Source organism: Calidris pugnax, unplaced genomic scaffold (assembly GCF_001431845.1).
Source record: "Calidris pugnax isolate Ruff unplaced genomic scaffold, ASM143184v1 scaffold31, whole genome shotgun sequence".
Classification (NCBI taxonomy): Eukaryota; Metazoa; Chordata; class Aves; order Charadriiformes; family Scolopacidae; genus Calidris; species Calidris pugnax.
In genome coordinates this window covers 9,154,542-9,170,919 of record NW_015090786.1, presented here as the reverse complement: position 1 = coordinate 9,170,919, position 16,378 = coordinate 9,154,542, and the positions used below count along the sequence as shown (strand labels likewise).

General features: G+C 38.6%; 1 protein-coding gene across 5 annotated transcripts in view; it reads right to left on the bottom strand.

Annotated features, from left to right (window-relative positions):
- Window positions 1-16,378, bottom strand: part of MACROD2 (MACRO domain containing 2) — an 897,605-nt gene that overhangs the window by 284,781 nt on the left and 596,446 nt on the right. The window lies entirely within an intron of this gene.

Here is a 16,378-nt window from a genome sequence, read left to right as displayed (position 1 = left end):
GGGGGGGGGGGGGGTGTGGGTGGGTCAGAAAGTGCATCTCCCAGCTCTACGCTTCAAAACTGAAAAAAGGCATTTCACAAACCCTCCTCCTCGCGCCGCAGAGATCATGGAGAAGATGGCGAAGAATGCGTCTAATTTATAATAAAGCTTCGTCATATTTCCCGGTCTGTAGCGAAGTTTTTCCTCCCGTATTGTGCGCAGGCGAGGAGGCTCCGGCAGGCGGCGGTCGCGGGGCTTCTGTGAGGCGAGGCTGGGGCGGCCCCAGCCGGTTCTGGAATGTTCCAGCAGGTTCCGGAAGGTTCCAGGCGGCCCCAGCAGCGCCCCCACAGGGCACAGCCCAGACCCCCCACAGCACCAGCGGCGCCACGGGGGGAGCCGGTTTTAGAAAGGGGTAACCGGCAGCGAGGAAAAGAAAATAAAAGTTAAGAAACATCCCCGATGTTTCTTGCAGGAGCCGGTGGGGGATTTGGGGGTGAGGGGGTGGCTCTGAGCCTGGGGAAGGGGGGGTGCGGGGGGGACCTTTGTCTCTCACTATTCAAAGCAGTTTTAACTGGCAAATTAAATTAATTCTCCTCAAGACAAGTCTGTTTTGCCCATGATGTTAACATGGTGAGTTAATTCCCTGTCTTCGTCTCAATCCACGAGCTTTTTCACCTTATTTCCCCTCCCATCCTGCTGAGGAAGAGGAGTAAGAGGGTGGCTGGGTGGCAGCCAAGGTCAAGCCACCACAGGACCACAGATTTCTCCGTCATAAAATATTCTAGCTGTACTATTTCCCTTTCACCAAAACACACAATTTGAAAGACTGCAAAATTAAGTCACAAAAACGTGCAGAAAAACAATTCAAAAAGGCAAAGAAAGGAAAATTAAGGCATGAGAGCACTGACACTGGTAAGACCAGCGTAAGAGTTTGTTCAAAAACAATCAAAGAAGTATTTTGAGGGGGTAAGGGAGCAACTAATTCTAGTTAGAATTTTCTAGTTAGATTTACAAAACTAACAGACTGCCATTCTACAGGAAACACAGTTGATTTTTATGAATGAATTGCTAAAGAAAGGACCTCCACAACAAAGCAAGAAAACTTAGAGTACTGATGAGTCAAAACCAATGGGAACAATATGTATGCTTATTTGAATTATACATATTTATATGAGCTTTGCAAAACAATCTCATGCAGCTTGATGGTTATGCAAATAAAAGCTACTGAACTTACAGTAACTACCTGGAGACAGGAAAAGAGTAACAGACTGAAAGTGTGTAGCCTTGTGCCACTTAAAAGTCTGAACAGTACTACTATAAATTATTTCAAAAAGCAAACAAAAGGTGCTGTTTCTATCTAAAAGAATTAAGCAAAAATAAAAATAAATTATACTAATACTGTAATAGATACTAATCAAGCCATGTTAAAACCACCATATGTCCAGCACTCAGTGTTTAAGTTAAGTATTCTAGGAATAGAGAAAAAAAAATAAAAGAACAGACCTCCAAATGAAAGAAGGATCTCCAAAATTCAAAAGGGTCAACGGAGGAGGATTTGTATTCCTTAGAAAATAGGAGATTATAATTAAATCTTTAAGATACAACTGAATTTTAACAAAAAGAAAGACTAATTGCTACAGGGTATCTGAGTTCATGCAAACACCAAAAGAAGAGAAATTAATTAAGAAGCCCCCTCTCCACTAGGAATTTGGGAAAAACTTCTCTGTATAGATGGAAAGAGCAGGAAGGAAGAAAAAAAAATGCTAAGGATAGCATTTGTAGAGACTACAATTTGTAAACAGTTTCAAAACTGCTTAGAACACTATTTGAAGAAAGAGCTAGTGTGCAAGCATAATACTAAGTCAATGGAGGAAACAATGAGTGTGTGAACTTCTGGGACATTTCTTGTGCTGAAATTTTAATATGGATCTTGTTTCCTAGCAGTTCCTATCAGATTCTACTTTCTAATGTTCTGTGTACTTAAGACTGGGATAATACCACCAGTATATAATTGATGATCCAGAAGGATTGAGGTACTTTTGAATATTCAGTAAAGAAATGAAAAAAGCCCCCACGCTAATTTTAACAAAGCAAGTTCAGAGCGTGGAAAACCACCACCACCTAAATCCAGTTTTAACAAATGAAGATGCTACCACCTCAAGCAGCTCATCTCCATTCCCCAGAAGTTACTCCACACTCAGACCTGCTGGCTGCAATGTTTGTGTGAACATCCTCTGCTTTGGTCCAAATCAAGTGGGATGGGTCAGCATCAATCTAGGTTGTGGGTTTTTCTCCAACTGTGCTCCTTGGGATTGAAATGGATTAGCAAGAAGTCTGGGAGTCAGGCAGGTGGGCTGATGGACCTGAGGAGGTTGTGACTCCTGGCGTAGGGCGGCCGAGGGAACCGGCAGAGTGAGCTGTTGGAAGAAAGGCTCCCTCACAGCAGGTGGAACTGGAGGAGCCAAACAGCGCTTAGATAGGACCACTTCGATGGTCCTATCTACTTTGGTAGGACCGCTTCAACTTCAGGTTTTTTAAAAGTGAAATATCTTTTCAGTAACTGCATCCAGTGAGTATTAACGTGATGATACTATCTTAAACACTGAAAATACAGACAGATAATTTGGGACTGGACTGAAGCACATTATTACCTCCTAGTGTTTACTAAATGGATATTTAGATCTGTTGTGAACGAAGAGGAAGAGAGTTTCATTATCAGTTCTGACACTTTAGGGGAAGAGAGGAGCCTTATAATTTAGAGATCCACAGACATTAATGTATTTAGTAGGCAGTGACAAAAACAAGCAATAAATACAGAGTAACCTAAATAGCAGGCATCATACATTACAAGTTACAAAATTAAGACTACACATGAAATTCAGGCTGAACCATTTTGTTTAGTAAGTAGAAAACCAGTGAAATATGTTGACAGTAAGAGTCATAAAAACAAATAATAAAAATAAGTAGATTAAAAAAAATTGTGGAGGTAAGAGAAAACTTAAGACACTAAGAATGATAAAATGTGGAGCCAAGGCTGAAATATATTCAGTGCAAATATCAAGGTGACCTCTTCCTAGCTGGAAGCTTCGATACTGTGAAACTTCAATAATTTGTGAAAATTGGTCTATTAAGTAAACACAATTCATTATCCAATGTAATTTTTTTAAGTATATAACTTCTTGAAATCATATGTAATTTAAACATAGTGTATGTTTATGAACTACAAGTTTACGTTTTATTGGCAGAAGTGCTGATGGAGAAACATTTCTATCTATTTCTTTTCAAAAAGTGTTCAGCTTAGTTAAGGTCAGTGTAAATGCCACGTAATCAACATGGGAAACTCAGAAGAAGGTCAACCACTACGAAAAGAAAGCTTGAAAACATGAAACAAGGTAAGAAAGGATTCGGCAGTTAATTCTTTACCATCAAATGCATGAAATTCTCAACTAGAACATCACTGACTGGCCTTAGTGAGAGTTTTGAATATACTAGCATTATCAAAGAAATTCAATAGTAGAGCAGTTAAACATTTCCATGTCACCTTTGCACACTATTGAAAAACACCAACTGAAAATACACACAGGGTGTTGATAAAACCTTGGGTATGCACATAAACTAAACAGCTAGAGATTCTCGGACATTCAAGTTTGTCAATTACACAGTCTTCACTTCTTGGTTGCCAAGCACAGCAAATGCAATCACTGCTTCTGATTACCTACATTCAATAAAATGATGACAATTAAACAGGCCACACAAAAGCAAGGCTGGTATAAGGTTCCACAACCTGAAATCCTCATTAGGAATGACATGGAAGCATTGACAATATGCACCCTCGTTACCTGCATTATGGCTGAGAGGTTGGAATAGAAGTGAACTTTAAATCTCACATCCTCCTTTGTGAAGAGCCTACTATATGTTAGTAAACTATTGCTTTACTGAAAACTAGTAAATTACAACCAGAAGATTCCTAGAGCACTGACCAGCATTGTCAGCATGGAAGTAGCATCACTGTTTTCTTCTATGTTGTATTTAGTACTGTGGAAAATGCAGCAACTTTTCCTTTCTCATGTTGGGAACTAGGCTTTATTTTTCTAAAAGGATCAAGAATCATCTTCTCTTAATTAAGCAATGCCTGTTTAGCAACTGAATTGTTCCTTTCTCTCCTTCCTAAAGCCAGAAAAAAAACCCCAGAAGACTACAATCAGCTAGCAAATATAGCTCAAAATGTTGTTGGCCTTACAGCAGTAATGTTCCTAATGGCACTCAACTAAGAAAAAAAGACTTCTGGACTCATAATGGTCTGCTATATTGTGTTTACTAGCTACAACAAAAAGAATGGTTAAAAACCTATCAGTGGCGTAATGTTTAGCACCTATTATGGACACAAATATAACTACCTTACAGTAATTAAAGGCATAAGAAAATGATTAATGTTCTGAAGCCATAAAACTGCATCAGTTGAAAAGCTATTATGATTGCACTGTCGACAGCTCACAGCCTACACTGGGCAATTTACGCTGATACGCATTCTGCATAAAACTGATACTCATTTTTTTCCAACATTGGATAATGAACTGGTACATAAAGCTTGAACTACACACCACACACTGGTGACTGCTGGAACAGTTGATTTACTTATCCTAAGGATGCAACTATTTGGGGGGAGGGAAGGGGAGGGTGTTGTGGGGTTTTGGGAGGGGTTGGTTTTTTGGGTTTTTTTTGGTTTGTGTTTTTTTTTTTTTTTAAGATTAGATTTTAGATGTCCCTATTCTATATTTATCTTATCAGATACAATTCACACTATCATCTTCTTCATCTTAGAAATAAGCTTCTGATCCTAAAAACTGAGAAACAGGAAAACAGATACAGAAAACATGTTACCCAGCTGCCAGCTGGAACAATGTGCTGACATTTATACTGGCTCTTATTTCGCTCAGCGATGTCTGAGCCAGGCCCTCCCCATGCAGGATCAACATAACGTTATTCACATTGAACAGTACCTTCCTCAACAAGCAACCTGTAAGTGCTACTCAATTTGACTAAGCAAACCAGAATTTGTTTTTTGACAGAACAAGCCACAACGTGTGATGAAAGATGATATTTCCCATATGGGATACTTCCAGCTCCTTGAAAGTGAAGGTTTAATGTTCTTATTCCAGACAGAAATGAAAATAGAGGGGGACAGAAAGTCTTCCACTGCCGCAGCATCACATACAGTAAATTATTGTGCTATAAATAGTATTATACATTATTTCTGTTAAAGGGTTCTTTCAAACATCATAGAGAGAAGGGGGAAAAAAAGTGATATGCTGCATTGTCCAAAACTAAATTGGAAAATGATAGATACAGTTTATCATCTAGTAATATATAGGAAAGCAAGCACTCTGCTCTCTCGTGTATAAGTAAAATACTGAAAGGAATAAAGAGAGAGACACACAAATCATTTACAAATCAGGCTTTAACGTAATGTTCCTTTCAAGGGGGTAGATACTCTTTCAAGAAAAGTAAGATAACAAAGTCTTTTCTGCTGAAAATGAACATTATAAGAAAGGACATTGGATGAGATTTCTTCTCTGCTGAAGTCAATGAAGTTAGAGTCAAAGCGAATGGGGTCAATTACAAAAAGCTACATCTACTCCTCTAAATGCAATGGAGTATTTCACAGCTAGTGCAAACCACTATAAGCTTCTATGAAACCAAGGTATATTGATTTACTCCAGCATGAATTTAACTGTTTCCACTTTAGTTACCAGATTAAAACCTAAAATCATAGCAGTAGATAGCATAAAGAACATTATTACAAGTAGGTCAGTCAAAATAGGGTCTTCATGTTCCAAATATGGAAGCTAGAAGTGCTGCGCCACTCTAATAATTATGTAAGAAGTAAGCTAACTAAAATGTCTGCCAAAAATGAGCTGGACTAGATGAGCTCTATGGTCCCTTCCAACTCTAAAAATATTCAGTGAAATTCAGTGAAAAGATTTCAAGTTTTTTCCAGGGCTCACAGGGTCAATCTAGCTCTTTAGGCTGCTGTTTTTCCCTTTCCATCAGGAACCGACCTAGGTCCTGTTCCCTGGGTCAACTTCACAGACAAGTTATCCTCGTTCAGACCTGCTGGCAATAATCATGGCTGTGCCAGGCTTCTTGAGCAATCGCCACAACACGTCCACCCAAACCAAGGAGCCATTTTGGTTCCTGTGGGATCAGACACAAAGTCACTCCTCACCACATCATTTAGGTTACGCTCTCTCCAGGCATCTTGTAAACCACTGCACACTGACTCTTCCTCCTCAGGACTAATCCAGGTGATCCCCAACCCCCAGCAGTGATGGACGAGGTGCTGGGTGGCACTCAATAACCTTTATCGCACCCGCCAAACCCTAGCACCGGGAGTGAACAGTTTGTTTATGGGTGGTGCTGGTGACAGGCACACCAACAAGTCCTCTCATTCAGTCGAACGGGGTGAATTGAAAGATTAGTCTGTCATGCCAGCATGAGGCCTCATTTTTCTTCCGTGCTACATAGGTCGCCCCTTTCCCACAGCCTGTATTTGATTGTGATTAATTTGTCAAGGCTGGCTATAGCATGGAAATGAAGAAATGGATTGCCAATTACAGTTAGTCTTCTCACAGAATACCCCTCGAACTGGTGCTATTCTGCAGTAGTGACAGCTCAGAAATAAACTGAATTCAGCTCTATTGAGCAGAAACCTGACTCAAAGTGTATTTTAAAGCAGAAGGTGACTTTTCCCACCCTCCCTCGCTAACCAGCTCTATCGGTAAATGGTTGACTTCTATCCCGCCTGCCTGGCAGGTACACAAAAAGGCCATCCACATTTATTTTTGTAGTCAACTTGTTAAGACATACTGAACTCCTGACTTAACACTCTCCAACAAGGTGCACATTTGTTTCTGAACGTCTCACCCTTCAGTAAGCCTGAAGGGGAATTTAATATGTATACCATTACTGCTAAGTAAACAGAACCAGCAATGATTCTGCTCTGTGCAGAAGCTCTTAAAAGCATTCAAACTTTCTCCTGAACAGTATTCACAGAAAGGTAAATTTTGACTCTTGCTGCATTTCCTCTGCTATAAACCTCATGCGCTCTCACAAGGTGTTTAATATTTCATTGATATATACAACTAGCTAAAATTGAATAATCAGATTCTGATAGATTAATCAAACAGGAGACAATTCCACAACGACTTGGTTTTTATTAATTATTAATATGGAATTTGAGAAATAATGCCTCATTCCCAACAATGCATGCATGCAATTAAGTTTATGCACTGGTACAACCACCAGTAAACCAGTCAAGTTGCATAAATTCAAAGCATGTATACAAATCTACCATTCTGTTACCTTAGAAATTCAGCTTAAAAAAATAAGCTCTTTTCCCTCAAGAAAATTCAGACCACCGCAATAGATGCTTCCTTCCATTGTTGTAATTAATTGTCTTTTATCCTATTGTCTTGGGTATCACATCTTCAGACAGAAGAAAGGGGAACGTGTTTCCAGCAGTCAGCAGCACACAATGGCTTTAAACACATTCTGAAGGCAAAAAGGCACAACTCCCTTCCAGGCCCGAGGTGGCCTTCCATTAACACAACTACAACCAAGATCTGTGGTGTGCAGAACTGCAGAAAACCTCTTTTAAACAGGATCCTGGCTTAGAAACAGGATTAGTCATTCTTCACACTGAATCACCCAACTTTGCTATTCTTCTTCCGCCTCAGCGGCAGTTGCCCTTTCCAATGATGTATGGTAGCATTCCTGACTAACAAAGATGCAGAAAAAAGGACAACACAGTGAATGACCCCTGGAGGCAGACACACCTTTAAATTGTCTTTCAGGTACTTCTTTGAGACCCACAATAGCAAGTTTATTCTGTCGATCTTTTCTTTCATTTCAGGAGAAAGTATCTGCCCTAACAGCAATACGTTTTTACTTTTCACAGCCCACCTAAAAAGCCCCAATATTTTTACACATACTTCTTCCACACTTCTTGAAGCAACCTTCAGACACCAAACATATGAATGAGAGATGATTTTGGTAACATATAATTATGTATATGGTGACTGTCTGTACTTGTACTGAAGAGGTATTTAGGGGTCTCCACCACTGACTTGGCCCATTATGATAGGTATTGTATAAATATATAAAATGTATATATTTTAAGATACAATGTCTGTTATGGAGAACAAAAAACAGGACAAATAAGGGGCAGGTCCACAATGCTCTGTGGTCAGGCCAGACCAGAGTATTGCTGCGTGCTAGGAATAAGGAAAGAATGAGAAAAAGGAGCTGTTCTCTTAAGGCATTTCCCAGCTAACGCAGGCACAGAAGTTCAAGAAGATATAGTTAATACCTTTGTGTTACAACTACTTGATATATGTCACACTACAAATATTATTCCAAGTCATCTTTACTGTCTCAGGCTTTTAACCTCTATTTAAGGACATACAGGTACAGAGTAGTATGTGTATTCTGTTCTCAAGGAGTAAGTTTTAAGCTGTGAGTGGGATTCCATTTTAACTGAACGTGCTTCAAAGTTTTCATTTGTAAAAGTCAGGTAAAACAACTGTTCAATATTAAAATGATTGTGGGTGATGATCTAGGAGTGAAAATATTACCCTAGACACTTTTTAGATCTTTTTCTAGCTGCTGAAGTGTAGACAATTTGTGTTGTATCACTAAGATTACATACAAGACTAGTTATGCCACAGTGCATGGGTGAATGAAATCACTGCCAATACAGCACACATCAGCTCTAGTGCAAGTTTTCAAACCCAGGAGTAGTTTTACAGCTGTCAAGATGATACCCATTCTTCTTTAACTAGATTAATTTTATATTAACTTCCTCCTTTCAAGGAAGCTCAGTTGCATCATGAAATTTGACTGAAACCATTAAACCACATGTCTGTCTTTTTACAATGTGTTTAAAACTCAGAGGTAACATACTTCATATACAACATTTTCTGCAGAAATGGAGAAGGCATGAAAAAAATGTTCTTGTAATTACTAAGTTGTCACACTACATTTAATCATGAATATAGTTAAAAGACACCCACAAGAACACAATATTCTCCTTTTGGAAAGAAAACCTGCTTTGCTATAGCACCAGATAAGATCTCACCAAGGAATCTAAGGTAACGGTGCGATTCCCTGCCACGAATTCTCACTTGTCAATGAAGAAAACATACAAGAAGCTTGGAATCACAGAAAAACCCAGGTTGGAAGGGCGCCATGGCACCTCTGGAGGTCATCTGGTCCAACCTTCTGCTCGAAGCAGGAACAATTTCCAACTTGGATGATGTTACTCAGGGCCTCAGAGAACCCTAAGGGAGCACATCTTTGTCCTTTCTTTTGAATGCTGACTTCTCAAGATGAAATATAAATGTAGAGAAGTACTCATGAATAGCAATATACACACTGAACTGGTTGATTTAATTATCTGACTAGGTATCCAAATGATTAGACTAGGTGCTAGGAGCCTCTTAACTCTTTAAGACAGTAATTTTTAAGTTATCTTGGGCCACTTCATTCCTTTATATACATTTAAAGCTAAATAAATTGGAACTGCATAATTTTGAACTTGGGCACCCTTCTGCGATGCTGTGGCATGTTCCACACTCATTAAGGCCAATGCAAGCAGTGGAATTCACTAACAGACTGGGCTCCAAGTTTAGTTTTAGAGACACGCTCTTTTCCTGGGGGAAGAGGCAAGATTATATCAAAGTAAATTTTGGATAGCGTTAATTGGTCCTTTTACCAAGAAGTATTTTATACTTCATGTATCATGTTAATTTAACATCTCTAGGACAAGGTCCGTATATCTTTATTTTCTTACTGAAATTAATTTCTTAACAAATTAGCTTCAAAGAGCTTTAGCTTTTCCTGATTGCAAAGCCATAGAACAAACACATAAATTATCTCATTGACATCAGCCAGGAAAATTTAGAAAAGGGAATTAAGTGATACTGGTGGTACATAACAATGCAGAGTTTTAACTTTCATCATGGTGACTGAGACATCCATAATTCTTTGAATGGAAAAGCACAAGTACCAAAACAAACATCCTATCTGACCAGCTGAAGCCCTGTTTGTGATATCAGCAATATGTTTTCTGAATACCAGAGATATTTTCCAACTCTTTTATGCTTTGCAGTGTAGTTTGCCGCCAAAAAAAAAATATAATACAAAAAGTGAAAGGAAAAAGAGGAAAAGCGCTCAAAGCGCAATGTGGTTTTGATGCCTTTGAGAGGTCACTGGCTTTTCTTCAACAGTCTGCAGATATCTCTATAACTCATTGCAAAAGCAATTAGACATGAGCTGTGCTAGGAGCTTCGAGATGTAAGCCACTATGAAATAAGAGCAAGAGAGCACGCAAACAATTGTTTCTCGCAGAGTAGAACCAAGTCAATGAGGGTTAAAGACTGTGGGCAGAAGTTGCAAGATTGAAGGGGGCAATTAATATATGCAGATAGAAACTCAGGCAGTGAGCCTAACAAAGGAGCCAGGCTTTCCAGACTTTACAAAGCTTTAAGTCCTTTATAATTCTGCCGATTTTAAAAGAAAAAAAAAAAGAAAAAAATTAGTATCATCATTAGTATCTACGTAGACGCTCTGTCTTTTTCTAAAAATGAAAAGGAAAAAGACAAAAAGTGAGGCCATGAAGCAACTGAGTATTTAGTGTTCAACAGTCTAAGCTTTCAAATTGGAAATTTTTAAGGACAGTCACTAAACACCATTTTAATGAAGGGCAGGATTTGTCCTCTAGTATTCAGGGGAAATTCTGTAAGCTGGACCAGTCAGCAAGAACTTCAGAATAGATAAAATTCTAGATAGTCTATCTACAATACCCATAAAATGCCAATTTCCACTGAAAAAGTGAGCTTATTAAGTCTCTTGTCTGGAATCAAGTTTGAGCTTCTCCCCACTAAGTATGTCATATGAATGTTAATTTTAGACTGTTGAGAGCTCATCGATTTACACTTTCCAGTAATAATTTTTTTAGTATTTAAAATATGGGGAGAGACCAATTAGTATCATGGACACTGCGCTGTCTGAAATAAGAACGCTGTTAAATAATGCATGCAACAAATTTTTATACAAGTAGTAATTAGATTTCTAGGATTACTTGAATATTATAATAGTCATTTCATAGCTGTTACTATTATTAATTTTAATAATAATCTCAGTTAACTGGCGATCAGTCCCAAAAGCAGCAACAAAAAAATGAGTTACCATACATCTTCATTTTTGCTAAAATATCACATTACACAAATTATGGAGTAAATAACAAAATGAAATTAACTTCCCAATGAGTTACAAAAAGTGACTGTTAAAAATCACACAGTAGTGTCAAAAAAGTTGATGTAGTCTGAGTTGAGGGATGAGGAGCTGCTGATCAGGTTAAAAAATTAGCTTAGTAAGACAAGACAATCTCCTTAATGTTCTTTTTCCTTACGTGACCTACTGGATTTTTTTTTCTTTCCCCTTCCACATATCACAGAGAATTTATATGATAATATCTATTTTCCTAGGTCACTATAGACATCATGGTATTCAAATGCTGATGACTGATGATCACCTAGAGCATCAGGTCATTGTGATGGTTACAGGGGCTCAAAGCACCAGACTGGAGATAAATACAAGACTGCTTCGTGGTTACTTATTATAAATTTGTGTATAGCCGCTCTGAAAAATTTGCAGCTAACTCCTTCATTGGAAAGATGACAGTGCAAGAATTATTAGAATTGCTCATTAAAGAAATACATATCTTAGGAATGAAAAACCAACAGAAAATGAGAAGAAACAGATGGGAAAGATGGAAATAGATTGCCTCAACCTTTAGCCCTGTGTCAGGAATTTATTCTGTCAGGAATTTATATATATTCTGCCTTTGAAAACATTTGGCTTAGTCCTCTGACTCAGATTTTCAGAGGGCTTTTATAATCCTTCAGTAGCGCACCTGTCGGTTAATCCCTTGTTATAATCTATCTTGGATCACCTCACGGGGAGCAGAGCTGATGGATATGCTCCCAGCCCTCTGTGGATTGGCAGGATGAATTGTTCTTTGGATACTGAGGAGGATGCACTGGAGGTCAGGACAGCTGTGACATGAGCTGGCACTAGACCAGGGGACATCTCTTCCCAGATAAAGCAGAGGATCTGTGATACCTCCCTGCATCCTGCTTTGAGGACACATTATATGCATCTATTTCCTATACACACTGCATACTCTGTTGGTTTTTTTCTTTCCTTGCTTTCTAAGCTTGCTTTTCACACTCTCCTTTAGCAACACATAATAAATTAACCTTGCAATGTTTTGCCATGACCAGGCCAAAAGCTACAAGTAAGCCTAAGTGGCTTGATTCTAAAAGAAACAAGTCTTACTCCAATGTAATAAAGGTGTTAAAAATGCAGTGAACCTGTGAGCTTCCACTGCCTAAATCACCTCAGACATTCTGCGCTTTCATGGCTTTTGGTCTTTTTCTTTCCCTTTCTCTCCCTGTGTTTTTAAAAGAAATGCAAACATACATTCATAACAATCGAAGAGCTGCTGTTATTTTTTTTTCCTCAGAAAGGACAGGTGATAGCATTTTAGTGAAAGTCAAGCTGAGGTAAAATATACAGCTACACTGATGTAGAGACAAGAAGAAATACCAACTGGAGATTTCTCTTAAGGTTTTATCTTCCCCTCCCCTTTCCATTTTTCCTCCCCTTCCTTAAGTTTAAAAAAAAAAATAAATACTTGCTTACATTGCAGAGAGCAGCTTACATTGCCAACATAAGTTTCTAGGAACAGAAGCCAAACCCTGTATTACTGGAAAATAATAGTAAGAAGAACAAATAGGTGTGCACAGACTGTAACTACTTCAACTCCTTCCAGATGTAGTCCACGCCATAATTATCTCTCAACAGAGTATTGTGACAAACATTAAAATTCCTGTCTTCTCATACCCATCTGCAGAGCGTTGTTTTAAATTTTGCAACTCGTAAGGTTTGTAGCACCGTATCAGACATCCCTGTTCACTTTGCAGGCTGCAAACACCAGAATTTGTGGATAGCTTCTTAAAGACATGATAATGAGGTGCTCTTCCATAAAATCTACTGAACAAAGTAACTTTTTTTTTCCCCCCTTCTGGCAGTACCTCAGACATAACAAGATGGTAATTACAGGGAAAGTGGATGTGTAAATGGTGATTCACTGTGTATAAGGTGAACATTTGACACACTACAACCTAAAATAACACTTTTTACCCTCTGGACTACAGATTTGTCCATAGGTTATTTTTATCATCATTTAATAATTTTTTATTTTTTTTTTTTTAAACAGATAGTAAAATTGCTTTGAAAAAGGTAAAAGAGACAAAACGTAAGAAATTTCCTAAAAATCTAGCTGGCCTACAGAAAAGGCCATGTCTGAGTATCACTGAACAGCTACCGAGGATGCGTCGCCTGATACTCCGGTACCTCCCCAACAACATGGGAATGGCCCAAGTCCCCTGTATTCCTTCTGAAGCTGTTTTGTTTATGAAACTTCATGCTCTTGTTACAAAAGTAAGCATTTGCGGCTACAGCAGAAAGCATCCCATGGATCCATGGGGATATGAGTCTTTACAACTTTGCTTTCTTAGACTATCACTTATAGGTGATTATCACTTATTAGAAGTGACAGGATTCTCTTAGGAAAAGATAACAATTTGGGTTTTTTTCTCCAAAGTGCTTTTGGGTAGACGCTTACTTGTTTTACACTCCTTACAAACATTCAGCATTGGTTCCTTTCTACTTCATTTTTTAAAGATTTAATCCCTCATTTAAAGCTATCAGACTTCTAAAAGAAAGACCCCTCATGAGTGAATTTGTTGCCAGCACTCTTTAAATAGGAGCACATTAAAATCAAAGTTTTGGCTCCTGGCACAGTGTCTTAATGGCAAACGGCCTTCTCGGGGCTCTAACTCATTCAAGCTGGAACATCCACAGTGCTACGGGTGGGGATGGAGCGTCAGGAAAGTGTTTGGGGAAGAAAGGCAGACCTTTCCTCTGTGTCCAACACCCTCTCACGAAAAGCATGAAATCTGCCCTTGGCCGCAACCTCAGAAAGAGGTTTGCTTGCTTGTTTCTTCCCAGTTTCCTTTTTATATGAGAAAAGGAGTGCTCTGCAGTGATGCAAACAGGAAAGGATTGCTCTCCAGAGAAGCGTGACTACTCTCTCCTAATAATAACAGAACAGGGAAGCAATCTAAGCATTTACAAGAATTTGGAGCAGAATGCAATCCAGAGTCTTAGATCGGATACACTCAGTTGATCTCTTGCAAATATGTCCACTTCCATTTGGAGGTGAAACCCAGTTCTCAGACAAGCATTTCTGAAGGGACAGCATTTGTTCATATAGATCTGAGGTGAGAAATCAAGGCCGTACGTTCCTTAATAACATTTTATTGGGATAGTCCAGTGTTAACTGCACAATGCATAAAGCAATACCAGGCCACCGGGAACAAAGCTGATCCTCTTGCTTGTCTAGACACTGACTTTATCTAAAGGAATGTGCATGTATAGAGGGGAAAATCCCAACAAACCAGAAAGGTAAAAGCATAGCTTTATGGGTTTTGAGTGTACTTCACACCTCAAACGCATCACATAGCCTAATTTTAGCACTGCAACTGCTATCAAACATTCTTGAAAATATTGACACCTGCTGCAGGATTGACTGTTTAATTACTACTCTAAAGCAGTACATTAGAGTCTGGAAAGAAGGTTCTTCCTCCTCTCCCCCAAGCTAAGGTTTTGGGTTTTTTTCACTGAGGAATAGAAAGTATTTATTAAAACATGAACAGTAAAATCAGTTAGAGATTATAGTCCCAAAACAAACAAACAGGAGCCTCAGAAAACCAAAGTATTTTAGCAGAAATGTGCCTTAATTCACTTCCAAAGGTGAAACCAGCAGACAGTTACTGAAATAGCATCAGCCACACTATTCAATGTTTCAGTAATGCCACAGCTTTCCAGTTAAAATCAATGCTAACTTCAAGAAAAGCATCTGTTGCCTCAGGAAAAGAAAACACAAGATTCCTACCAGAGATCCTTTTTAACTTTCTTTGGTGACTTCAGAGAACCATATTCCTCACCTGCTGAGACCTTTTCTATTAACTAGGCCAATTCTAAAATAAAATGAACTATTCTTATTTCTACATTCCCCTTCTAGCAAGTTCTATATATTTACACTATGCTTTGCCTGGTTTTATAACCTAATAACAAAAATGTGTCTATGTTCAAGATCTAAGCCAAAGAGTCAAGAACTAAAATGCAGAGCTCCCCTCAAAGTTCAAGAGAGGGCCTTGAACCAAGGACCAAGGCCAAGGTTTATCTGAAACCCGATTCATACTCAGTGACTTCTGGTGCTTGTGGAAACAGCATCTGCATGTTCTGCAATAATGAAAGTGCAGTTCTAGTAGAAAAGGATACAGCATCCAAAGTAATTTAGATTCTACCTTCTTAAGCCTATTTCAGATTTACAATCATCAAACAATTTTAAATAAGAGGTCCTTGAAAAAGAAGAAACAACTCTAAATATTCCCGTCACTGTTTCTTTCCTGCATCTGCAGTATCTGATTAGTCAAAACTCAAATTAACTGACCTAAAAGTTGCTGTACGTTATTGTCACACAGCAGCAGATATGTTATACTAGGGTGGTACATGATGACTGCATTTTTTTATTTACTGCTGCTTAGCTTGTTTCTCTAAAACCCTTGAACTATACACGTAATCCAACCTACCACCATTTGTATGCATTTATTGAATGTGAAGGAAAGAAAAATCAGCCTATGCTATTTTTAAATGATTTTTTTAAAAAAATTTGAATGTCCTCTCATAGATTTCTCCATATTTCTTTTTTCTAAATATTGAACAGCTTGTCTTTTTCTTTCTTCAAATATCATGCCCACGTCTTCCACAATGACAACCATAAAGCAGCCAACTAATAGTGATGGACTGCCTTAACATTACAACAAAGCAAGTGACAAACTTTTATAATAACCCTTTCTCTCCAGCTCTTCAGGCAGTATTAATTTGCATGCAAATTAATAAACTAAAAATGTGGAAGCACAACTCAAGGGAGCTAAGACAATTTCATGTTATTCTAGCAAGTTTGCTTGAGGAAAACATACTTTTTCCCCACCTTGGGCATTCAGGAGTCTTGCTTGCTTGCCTTCTGGATAGAAAATGTTGCCCAAACCCTATTTTTCCCTGTTGGAGTCACAGCAGCGTGTTTGAGAGTTACCAGAGCTGCAGGAGTGTAATCATAGTTGTGGACCTCAGCTCACAGGCTAAGGGTTGTGCTAAGGGCTGCACAGCAGTATTCCTCTTATCAGCACACTAATATCCAGTCACAGTC